General features: G+C 41.4%; 1 protein-coding gene across 4 annotated transcripts in view; it reads right to left on the reverse strand.

Annotated features, from left to right (window-relative positions):
* The window catches only part of LOC139747166 (probable G-protein coupled receptor No18), a 156,980-nt gene extending 144,737 nt beyond the window's left edge, over window positions 1-12,243 (reverse strand). For all 4 annotated transcript variants that reach the window (XM_071659126.1, XM_071659125.1, XM_071659127.1 and 1 more), the window contains exon 1: window positions 9,669-12,243. The gene's annotated coding sequence lies outside the window, so the exon portion shown is untranslated. The remainder of the gene's footprint in view (window positions 1-9,668) is intronic.
* Between the last annotated feature and the right edge of the window lie 413 nt (window positions 12,244-12,656).

Below are 12,656 nucleotides of genomic sequence, written 5' to 3' on the forward strand. Positions count from 1 at the left end.
AAGGGAGTGACTGTGTGGTTGACTGGTTGGTAAAGATATCTAATGTATGTATGGCTCATGGTGAAGTGCTTGAGGATTGGCGGAATGCATGCATAGTGCAAATGTACAAAGGCAAAGGGGATAAAGGTAAGTGTTCAAATTACAGAGGTATAAGTTTGTTGAGTATTCAAAGGAAATTATATGGAAGAGCATTGATTTAGAAGGTGAAGGCATGTACAGAGCATCAGATTGAGGAAGAGCAGTGTGGTTTCAGAAGTGGTAGAGGATTTGTGGATTAGGAGTTTCCATTGAAGAGTGTATGTGAGAAATACTTAGAAAAACAAATTGATTTGTATGTGGCATTTATGAATCTGGAGATAGCATATGATACAGTTGATAGAGATGCTCTGTGGAAGGTAATAAGAATACATGGTGTGAGAGGCAGGTTGCTAGAAGCAGTGAAAAGTTTTTATCGAGGATGTAAGGCATGTGTGCGAGTAGGAAGAGAGGAAAGTGATTGGTTCTCAGTGAATGTCGGTTTGCGGCAGGGGTGCGTGATGTCTCCTTGGTTGTTCAATTTCTTTATGAATGGAGTTGTTAGGAAAATGAATGCAAGAGTTTTGGAGAGAGGGGCAAGTTGTGGATGAGGGAGCTTGGAATGTGAGTCAATTGTTGTTCGCTGATGATGCAAGGTTGGTGGCTGATTCGGGTGAGAAACTGCAGAAGCTGTGACTGAGTTAGAGAAAGTTTGTGAAAGCTGAGGGTAAGTGTGAATAAGAGCAAGGTCATTTGGTACAGTAGGGTTGAGGGACAAGTCAACTGGGAGGTAAGTTTGAATGGAGAAAAACTGGAGGAAGTGAAGTGTTTTAGATATCTGGGAATGGATTTGGCAGCGGATGGAACCATGGAAGCGGAAGTGAGTCACAAGGTGGCGGAGGGGTTGAAAGTTCTGGAAGCGTTGAAAATGTGTGGAAGATGAAAACATTAATGGGTATGTTTGAAGGAATAGTGGTTCCAACAATGTTAAATGGTTGTGAGGCGTGGGCTATAGACAGAATTGTGCGGAGGAGGGTGGATGTGTTGGAAATGAGATGTTTGAGGACAATATTTGGTGTGAGGTGGTTTGATCGAGTAAGTAATGAAAGAGTAAGAGATATATGTGATAATAAAAAGAGTGTGCTTGAGAGAGCAGAAAAGGGCGTTTTGAAATGGTTTGGTCACATTGAGGGAAAGATTGACTAATAGGATATATGTGTCAGAGGTGGAAGGAACGAGGATAAGTGGGAGACCAAATTGGAGGTGGAAAGATGGAGTGAAAAAGATTTTGAGTGATCGGGGCCTGAACATGCAGGAGGGTGAGAGGCATGCAAGGAATAGAGTGAATTGGAACGATGTGGTATACTGGGGTTTTCGTGATGTCAATGGATTGAACCAGGGCGTGAAACGTCTGGGGTAAAACGTGGAAAGATTTGTGGGGCCTGGATGTGGAAAGGGGGCTGTGGTTTCGGTGCATTATACATGACAGCTAGAGACTGAGTGTGAGGAAATGTGGCCTTTGTTGTCTTTTCCTAGCGCTACCTCGCGCGCATGCGAGGGGAGGGGGTTGTCATTTCATGAGTGGTGGGTTGGCGACGGGAATGAATAAAGACAGCATGTGTATGTGGGTGGGTTGGGCCAATCTTTCTTCTGTTTACTTGTGCTACATGTGCATATATGTATATGTCTGTGTATGTATATATATGTATATATTGAGATGTATAGGTATGTATATGTGCGTGTGTGAATGTATATGTTTATTCATGTGTATGTGGGTGGGTTGGGCCAATCTTTCGTCTGTTTACTTGCGCTACCTCGCTAACGCGGGAGACAGCGACAAAGCATGATAAATAAAAAAATATAAAGTATATATATACATGAGGAGAAGGTGTTTTGGGGGAGAGGCAACGAAGGTGGTGCCTGAATTAAGAGGTTGGAGTAATAGGGTAAGGGTAAAAGGCCTTTAAATTTTGGCTACATCCTGGGGAAGTAGAGAAAACAGGGACTCTGAACGTTCTATACCTGTTTGATGATGTGTTTGATGATGTGTTTGATGATGTGTTTGATGATGTGTTTGATGATGTGTTTGATGATGTGTTTGATGATGTGTTTGAGAGACTTGAGATTAGAAAAGCCATCGGTCTTGATATGAATATAACCAAGAGTCCTGTAGGAAAAGACGTTAGAAAAGTATCTTTATGGTACAAGAGTGACGGATGAATGGGATAAACTGACTGGTGACATTGTGAATGTGGACAGCAGCACACACAAGCTTCAAAAGGTGCACAGTAGCAAAGACGTTTCAAGGGTGAGGGGGGAGGAGGAGGAGGAGGAGGAGGAGGAGGAGGAGGAGGAGGAGGAGGAGGAGGAGGAGAAGGAGGAGGAGGAGGAGGAGGAGGAGGAGGAGAAGGAGGAGAAGGAGGAGGAGGAGGAGGAGGAGGAAGAGGAGGAGGAGAAGGAGGAGGAGGAGGAGGAGGAAGAGAAGGAGGAGGACGAGGAGGAGGAGGAGGACCCATGAGCGTAAGACTCCCTCCTCGTGCAGTAGAAATGTGTAATTAAATACAGACAGACAGACAGACACACACACACACACACACACACACACACACACACACACACACACACACACACACACACACACACACACACACACACACACCGTGAATCTGGCCAAAACCAGAGCGTGCTTCTCAAGTTTGGTCACCAAATAAAACACAAAGAAGAAGTAGAAAAAGTCCAGAAGGCGCTGACAAAGATGGTAGCGGCATCTAAGAGACTTTAACTTGCAAGGATAGGCCTCGCATTTGTCCACCGAGGGAGAATAGAGAAGTGAGGGGTGACCTGATCACGCGCTTTGAGACTTTGAAGCCAAAATGAGAGATGCAGACAGTGCAAGTTCGATAACATACGCAAGGTTATGAAAAGGTTGTGAAAATTGTGAAAAAGTACCTTCACAGCACTACAACAATGGATGTAGGGAAATCCTAACAGCATACACAAATGTAAAAGTTATTTTTAAAGAAAACTTAAGAGATGGGGGATGGGGGGAGGGGGGGGAGTGCACTTCTCCAACCACTACAAAACAAATAGGTAATAACAATAGTTTATTTACAAATACGCATAAACTAGGCATAGATTCAGGTATATGTGTGGGTATATGTGTATATGTGTGTGTGTGTGTGTGTGTGTGTGTGTGTGTGTGTGTGTGTGTGTGTGTGTGTAAAAAGACAAGGTTAAAGCATGGTATTGTATGTATATATATACATTTACATGTTTAAGAGACGGGCCAACACGAGTATAGAAATAATAACTCTCTCTCGTAACACGCAAATAAATCATACACACACACACACACACACACACACACACACACACACACACACACACACACACACACACACACACACACACACACACACACACACACACACACACACAGTAATTAGAGAATGGACAAAACCATCATCAAAGAGGCATATGCTGCAAGGAGTGACACAAGAAGATCATCATTACTTTGTAAAAATATAGCATTCACGTCACAAAGACGAACCTTCAGAATGTCACCTGACTATTTCCCCTGTGGCGTTAAACCTGGAAATCTGTGTATGTCTTGTTCATGTGAAGATCAAAGACGGTGTAGAGCACTGTGAAGTGCCAATGAACATTTCTCTTGCTTCCCGAAATCTGAATGAATCAAAGTGAATACTTTATTTGAATCAAAATCATAATATATATATATATATGTATATATATATATATATATATATATATATATATATATATATATATATATATATATATATATATATATATATATATATATATATATATATATATATTGACTGATTGGTTGGTAAGGAAATTCTATGTATGTATGGATCATGATGAAATGCCTGAGGATTTGCAGAATGCATGTACATAGCCATTGTACAAAGGCCAAGGGGATAAAGATGAGCGTTCCAACTACAGATGTATAAATCTGTAGTTCCAGAAGTGGTAGAGGATGCATGGACCAGGTGTTTGCTCTAAAGAATGTGTAAGAAAACGTATAAAAACAGATGGGTTTTTATATAGCATTTAAGGATCTGGAAAAGGTATATAAAAGGGTTGGTAGAGATGCTTTGTGGAAGGTCTTAAGAGTATATGGTGTGGGAGGTAAGCTGCTAGAAGCAGTGAGAAGTTTAATTCCTTCATTAATGGGGTGGTTAGAGAGGTAGATGCATGAATTTTGGAGAGAAGGCCGAGTATGCACTCTGTTGGAGATGAGAGGCCTGGGAAGTGAGTCAGCTTTTGTTCGCCGGTGATACAGCACTGGTGGCTGATTCAAGTGAAAAACTATAGAAGTTGGTGAGTGAGTTTGGAAAAGTGTGTGAAAAGAGAAAGTTGAGAGTAAATGTGACTTAGCAGCGAACGGAATCATGGAAGTGGAAGGGAGGGGGTAAAGGTTCTGGGAGCGATGAAGATTGTGTGGAAAGAGAGAACATTATCTCGGAGAGCCAAAATGGGTATGTTTCATGGATTAGTAGTTCCAGCAATATCATATGGCCGCGAGGAAGGATTGTACGGAGGAGTGTGGATGTGATCGGAGATGAGATGTTTAAGGACAATATGTGGTGTGAGGTGGTTTGATCGTGTAAGTAATGGAAGGATAAGAGAGATGTGAGGTAGCAAAAAGAGTGTGGCTGAAAGAGCAGAAGAGTGTGTGTTGATATGGTTTGGACATTCGGAGAGAATGAGTGAAAAAAGGTTGACGAAGAGGATGCATGTGTCAGAGGTGGAGGGAACGAGGAAAACCGGGTGACCAACTTGGAGGTGGAAGGATTGAGGGAAAAAGATTTTGAACGATATGGCCTGTGTATACAGGAGGGTGAGAAACGTGTAAGGAATAGACTGAATTGGAACGATGTGGTACACCAGGGTCGACTTGTTGTCAATGGACTGATCCAGGGCCTGGATGTGGATAGGGAGCTGTGGTTTCGGTGTATTACACATGACAGCTAGAGACTGAGAGTAAACGAATGTGGGCTTTTTTGTCTGTTTTCCTGGCGCTACCTCGCTGAAGCAGGGGGTAGCCATGCTGTTTCCTGTGGGGACGGGTAGAGTCTGTAATGGATGAAGGCAAGGATGAATAAGTATAAGTACATATATGTATATGTCTGTGTACGAGCACGAATATCTATAAATATGCGTCTATGTTGATATGTACATGTAAATGTATAAGTGTAAGTGCGTGTAAGTATATATGTTTGTATATGAGTGGATGGGTCTTTCTTAGTCAGTTCTATGGCGGTATCTCGCTGACACAGAAAATGGCAATCAAGTATAATATATATATATATATATATATATATATATATATATATATATATATATATATATATATATATATATATATATATATATATATATATATATATATATTCACTCTATTCCTTGCACTCCTTTCGCCCTCCTGCATGTTCAGGCCCCGATCACTCAAATTTTTTTTCACTCCATCTTTCCACCTCCAATTTGGTCTCCCACTTCTCCTCGTTTCCTCCACCTCTGACGCATATATCCTCTTTGTCAATCTTTCGTCACTCATTCTCTCCATGTGACTAAACCATTTCAAAACACCCTCGTCTGCTCTTTCAACCACACTCTTTTTATTACCACACATCCCTCTTATCCTTTCATTACTTACACGATCAAACCACCTCACACCACATGGGCCGTTCTTTCGTCTGTTTCCATATATGTATATATATATATATATATATATATATATATATATATATATATATATATATATATATATATATATATATATATATATATTGAAAAGTATCACAATTTTGCGCGTGATCAAGATATTCCTATGAGTCCACGGGGAAAATGAAACACGATAAGTTCCCAAGTGCACTTTCGTGTAATAATCACATAATCAGAGGAGACGCAAGAGAGCAATATAACAGTCAGTTGATATACATCAAAGAGACGAAGTTAGGACGCCATTTGGTAAACATGCGATCATCCAAGACAGACAAGTGGCGTCCTAGCTACGTCTCATCGTAGTATATCGACTGACTGTTATATTTCTCTCTTGTCTCTCCCCTGATGATGTGATTATTACACGAAAGTGCACTTGGGAACTTATCGAGTTTCATTTTCCCTGTGGACTCATAGGAATATACTTGATCATGCGCAAAATTATGATCCTTTCCAATATATATACATATATATATGAAGGAACCGGTTATAATACTGCTTCGTAATAGCTTGTCCATAACAGAGGCTTCCTTGTTTACGCAGCCCAGAGTTAAACATGACCACAGAATTCCACCTGGCTATGATGCCATTGATCCCAGTGCGTGACTGACAGACGTAATGAAATACCCTGATCCTTTAAGGCAATTCTGAATCGCATTTATGAGTTGAGGAACATGCATCGCTGGAATCTATTGCCAAATGTTATCATTGCAGGCTTAATCGAGGTGATGAAATGGATCAATCTAGGAAGAAACGAAAGAGAAATTATATATATATATATATATATATATATATATATATATATATATATATATATATATATATACATATGACAAAACTGGTGTCACATTCGAGTGGAGAACTGCAGAAATTGGTGACTGTGGTTGCATGAGTGTGTGGAGGGAGGAGCTTGAGGGTAAATGTAAATAATGCAAGGCTATTAGGTTAAACAAGGTAGAGAGACAGGTTAGATTGGATGGAGGTTTAAATGGAGAGAAAGTGGAGGAAGTGCAGTGTTTCAGATCTCGGGGAGTGGACATGGCATCAAATGGAACCATGGAAGCTGTAGTGTGTTACTGAATGAGTGAGGGAGCGAAGCCTCTTGCAGCACTGAAGAATGTGCGGAATGAGAGATGTCGCTGTCGTGGAGGTCTAAAATGGGTGGATGAGAAGTATAGTAGTTCCAACAATGTTATATGGATGCGAAACATCGGCTAGAGACGAGGAAGTGTGGAGAAGTGTGGATGTGCACGAAATGAAATGTTTGAGGACAGTATGTGGTGTAAGGTGACTTTGTCTTGTAAGTAGCAAAAGGGTAAAGGAAAGGTTTGGTAATGAAAAGATTGTGATAAAGAGAGCTGAAAAGGGTGTGTTGAAATGTTTAGACATAGGGAGATAATGAGTAAGGAGAGGATATACGTGTCGGAATTGAAGGAAAGGAGAAGAAAGGGAAACCAAATTGTGGGTGGAAGGATGGGGTGAAAAAGATTTTGAGTGATCGGGGCCTGAACATGCAGGAGGATGAAAGGCGTGCACAGGATAAAGTGAACTTGGATGATATGGCATATGGGGGTCAATGTTCTCATTGCACTGAACCAGGCATGTGAAGCAACTGGAGAAAACCATTTAGAGGTGTGAGATCTGGATGTAGATAGGGAGCTGTAGTTTCGGTGCATTACACATGACAGCTATATATATATATATATATATATATATATATATATATATATATATATATATATATATATATATATATATATATATATATATATATATATATATATATATATATATATGGCTAGTGGAGAACCCGTTGCTCACCAACGTGAGAAGTGTAAACAACCATGGAGACATCACACACCCCTTTATCCCTGGGGATAGAGGAGAAAGAATACTTCCCACGTATTCCCTGCGTGTCGTAGAAGGCGACTAAAAGGGGAGGAGCGGGTGGCTGGAAATCCTCCCCTCTCTCTTTTTTTTTTTTTTTCCAAAAGAAGGAACAGAGAAGGGGGCCAGGTGAGGATATTCCCTCTAAGGCCCAGTCCTCTCTTCTTAATGCTACCACCCTAACGCGGGAAATATATATATATATATATATATATATATATATATATATATATATATATATATATATATATATATATATATATATATATATATATATATGGGCTAGTTTACCTTTAGTATTTTGGAAAGTCTGTGGTTGCGGAAACAGACACCTGCATCAAGACATACCTACCATCCACTGACATAGAATTACTTTAGTTGATTTCAGTAGTTAATTCCCTCCATTTTCTTTGGCAACGCAAGCCGGTGTTTTCGTACGCGAATAGAAAATGTAAACGTTTTCACACTGCCAGCGACGGAGAGGTATGTCCCACTTTATTCCGTATATATACATATATTTTTTGCCTCTGCTTGTAAGAGCTTTTATGTGTTATTTTCTTTTGTTTTAACATTTTCGTTAGAGCTGACGTAACTTTTCATTTTTGGCGGTAAATTCATACATATTTTTTTATATATATTTCATTCTACATGTTGTTGTGCATCGTATTTACTCTCTCTCTCTCTCTCTCTCTCTCTCTCTCTCTCTCTCTCTCTATATATATATATATATATATATATATATATATATATATATATATATATATACAATCCTCTGTATAACAGTTACAGATAAAACCACAGCATGAATTCAGAGCACTCACTCTGCCTCACACAGTAAGGGATAAACAAGAAGACCAAGTCGAACTTTTTTTATCCTGGTAGTTGGAGCGACGGAGAATGCTCTTCCGAATCAACAAGTCCTCTGGACTTTGTAGCTTCAGTGGTGACGGCACACGTGTAGTGAGGATTATGTCGTCTCCTGTGTAAAGATAAGTGCTCGAGAAGGGAAATGTTAAGTCTATCTCACCGCGCCAGTAACAGCACACCTGGGAACTGACTCTCATTGGCACACACACACACACACACACACACACACACACACAACACACACACGTACACACACACAAACAAACAACCACACACACACACACTAAACCTAGGTGTTCATTATCCCCTCGGGGCTGGTCGATAGATGGGTACCTGGCTTAGGCTAGCGTGTGTGTGTGTGTGTGTGTGTGTGTGTGTGTGTGTGTGCATGATGCATAGGAGTGAAGACATGGCACATATAAACGAGGTTAAGAGACAGGTCAACATGACTGTAAAATTCTTTTCTCCGTAACACACAAATGATAATCGCTAACCACCCACACACACACACACACACATACACACACATACACACACACACACACACACACACACACACACACACACATACACACACACACACACACACACACACACACACACACTGTTATTTCTTACAATTTCAACTGCACCAAGTGAATTATCTTCACAACATAGATAATTGCATTAACTTTAGTTCCAGTTGTGAAATGTGGTGTATCTACATAACGTTATCTGGTCTACCATAGTCATTAATGCCATAATTGTCTGTCATCAGATGATAGTTAATACACTCACCTAATTATAGTTTTATTTAAAATTTTCAATCACCAGGACAACTATTGTAAAAGTTCTTTTTTTAAAGTAATGCAAGAAAAAAAAATGATGCTGACATTATCCTGGAAGCAAGAGATGAAGGGAGAGAGAGAGAGAGAGAGAGAGAGAGAGAGAGAGAGAGAGAGAGAGAGAGAGAGAGAGAGAGAGAGAGAGAGAGAGAGAGAGAGAGAGAGAGAGAGAGAAGTAACGGGAGGAAGAACTCAACAACCAGATCATAAACAACAATGTGGATGATGAGGTCAAAACCATTTGCCTCGGTATAAATTGCTGACACATGAGTGAGGAGAGGATGCTTAGATAGGAGGAACTCCAAGAAGACCTTGGATTGTACTTACCTCGATCACTACTCCCTCAGTCCTTCGTCGCGATGGGGAGAAATAACTTCGGAAGCTGGTGAGGAGGACCAGCTGATATAAACAGTGGGGCAAGAGGAGTTCCTGGGCTCCTCCTCCTCCTCCTTCTCCTCCTCCGTCAGGTTTGTTGCTTCGTGGAGAGGCGCTATTGTGTTTTTCTATCTTCATTAGTAAGGGACCCGGACTCGCCTCAGATCCTCGAGTGGTCTTGAGGTGCACGGAGAGCCACAGGCCATGACGAGAGAGAGATTATCTTGACAGTCACATGTTTCGTTCATCTTCTCTTCCTCTGTCTCTGTCTCTCTCTCTCTTTTTCTCTGTTTCTTTCTCTCTATATTTGTATATATCTCTCTCTCCGACCTGAGAGATATCTCTATCGGCTACATTTTTAGTGGATTATTGGTGTTCTTTTTCTTTTCTTTCGGGAAAACACCTTCATTTGTTATTTTCTTCTTCAAACATCGTAAGCCATCCGGCAATTGTTTGAGTCTGCCGGGCACTTATCTTGATTCTGCCTAGTCTTGGATCCTCTTTAAGTGGAAGTCTGAAGTTATTTCTATCAATTTTCGTTCCTCGTTTGAGGCCCTTTTGCACTTGGATTCTTTTAGTTTATATTGTTCGCTACTTCGTATGTGTATTGTCATTTATGAAATTTTTTTTATTTATAGTAAGGCTATTCAACGTACTGATTTTTTTTTTTTTTTCGTATTAAGATTTATCAAATGCAGTAACACTGCCTCTGCCAGGACATATCTGTTTCATAGTGACTCTTTTGTGAAATGGTTCATCGTAAACGGTTTTGTGACGGCAAATTATCTCCAGAATTACATCAGTCATTTTGTGAAGATTACCGTCGAATTCTAGTGAAAATGGGAAGCAATTCTCCCAACAAGGACGTGTTTACTCACCATCTAAAGCTTAGGACTAGAGATGATGGAAATGTGTGTAAACATCCCCCTTTTTTCCATTCGAAAATTTTTTTTCTATACAGGGTCAAGTGTTTTCCCTGGGTGCGTCGGAGGGCTGTGATAATCCTGCATATCATTAACAAAAATCTGAATAATCATATTTTTTTTTCCTCCTCAAGCAAAATTGAATCTTTATCAGGGCAAAACAAGAACCAATGATGAAAAGTTTGTTGGTTATACATAAGTCATTTTACCTACGTGTTTGATGTGCTTGATGGTCTGACTGAAGAGGATAAAGGAAACTCGGATCTTGCTTGACTATATTTCATTGTGTTCACTCCATCAACTGATCACACATATCATGGCTTTCATTCCTTCCATGATGCATATACACATACACCTCCGTCTCTTCTAAATCACCCATTGCAATTCAGAGCACAGCCTCTGCCTCACACAACGAAGAATACACAAGAAAACTAAGTCGAATTTGTTTTTTTTTTTCCCTTGGTAGTTGGAACGAGGGAGAATGTTCTTCCGAATCAACAAGTCTCCTGGAATTTTTAACTACACGGGTGGCGAGGATTATGTCGTCCCCTTCTGCAGCGTAAGTGTTCGAGAAGGGAAATACTGAGTCTGTCTCCCGCTCTGCCACTATACGTTTCCTCGATGTCTCGTTAGGTGAAGGATGCGACGTCGCTTACGTGGTGGAGTGTCCTGTAGATGAGGTGTACACCATTGTTCAACTGCTTTATTTCTGGTGCCTTAAGTGTCTTGCTTCGGCCTCCTCATTCACCGTAGTGGCTAGACGTTTTACCGCAAGCAAGTGAGCGTATAACTACGTATGCAAATAATGTTTCCTTAACTCTAGTTTCCATCACAACTTATCATTTTCCTTTCTCTTGAAATTAAGAAGCAAAACAAAAACAAAAACAGAAGAACAAACAAACTATAAGTTTTCCAGAAATATGATCACTAACGGATAAGGTTTATCAATGAATTATTTTTCTTTTTTTTTTGTCAAAGGCCAAAAAATATTGTCAGTGAGGCTTGCGGGAGGAGGCAAGGGGCGACGGTGGCGGCGGCGGAGGAGGCGACTACGACGACGACGACGCTTGTGTGGCAGGTGGGGAGAGACCGGGAGCCGCGAGGACCTGCTGCACGCCCCGCCCGAGGTGGTCTGTGCACCAGTGCCAGTCTGACCCACCGCTCATGGGATCCGGACGACGCATGCACGAACACACGAGCCACCCGGCCGTGGTCCGCTAGCCCCAGCCTGGCCGACGGGAGTGCGCAACTACCACACCCGCGCCAGACCTAGCTCTCATACCTCACTCTTAACTTCCTTCCCTCCACTTTCCTCATCCTTATTCTTCTTCTTCCTCCTCCTCCTCCTCCTCCGCCTACCTCTCCACTTCCTATCTTCCATCTTCCTCCTTCCCCTTCCCTCACACACTCCCTCCACCCACCCCTCTTCATGATACACACACACACACACACACAGACACACACGCAAGCTCTCATGCCCAATTTATCATGGATTGTGATTCATGTTCTCGCATGACTTAGCTCCCGCACCAATTCCCTGGGGAAGCCACGTCTCTCCTGTGGCCGGAAACTTCCTCATGACCTCGACTTCCGCTTTCACTCATGATCTCCCTTCCCTACCCTCACTCTCCCTCATGGTTTCGTTTTCTCCTCTTATGAATCCTGATCTTCTTCATGATCCTCACTATCAGTTGTGGACCCGTTCTCTCTCTCTCTCTCTCTCTCTCTACATCATCCTCACTCGTCCTCATTACCCCTACCCCCATCCCATCTTCCTCACGGTCTTAGATCCTTCCTCATATTCTGCATTCTCTTTTAAGCTTCCTGTTCTCAGCTGATGACATCCACTTCCCCTCATAACTTCAACTTTCCTTTGTGACAACTAAACGTCTCCCATGACCCCTCTCTCCTCTCTCATAACGTCAACCTTAGTTGGACTGATCTTTACTCATAACCCCTCATTCTGCTAACATCCCCCTCTCTACCCAAATTTCCCTAATGATCACTATCACCATCC

The sequence above is a fragment of the Panulirus ornatus genome, chromosome 67, assembly GCF_036320965.1.
Source record: "Panulirus ornatus isolate Po-2019 chromosome 67, ASM3632096v1, whole genome shotgun sequence".
Lineage (NCBI taxonomy): Eukaryota > Metazoa > Arthropoda > Malacostraca > Decapoda > Palinuridae > Panulirus > Panulirus ornatus.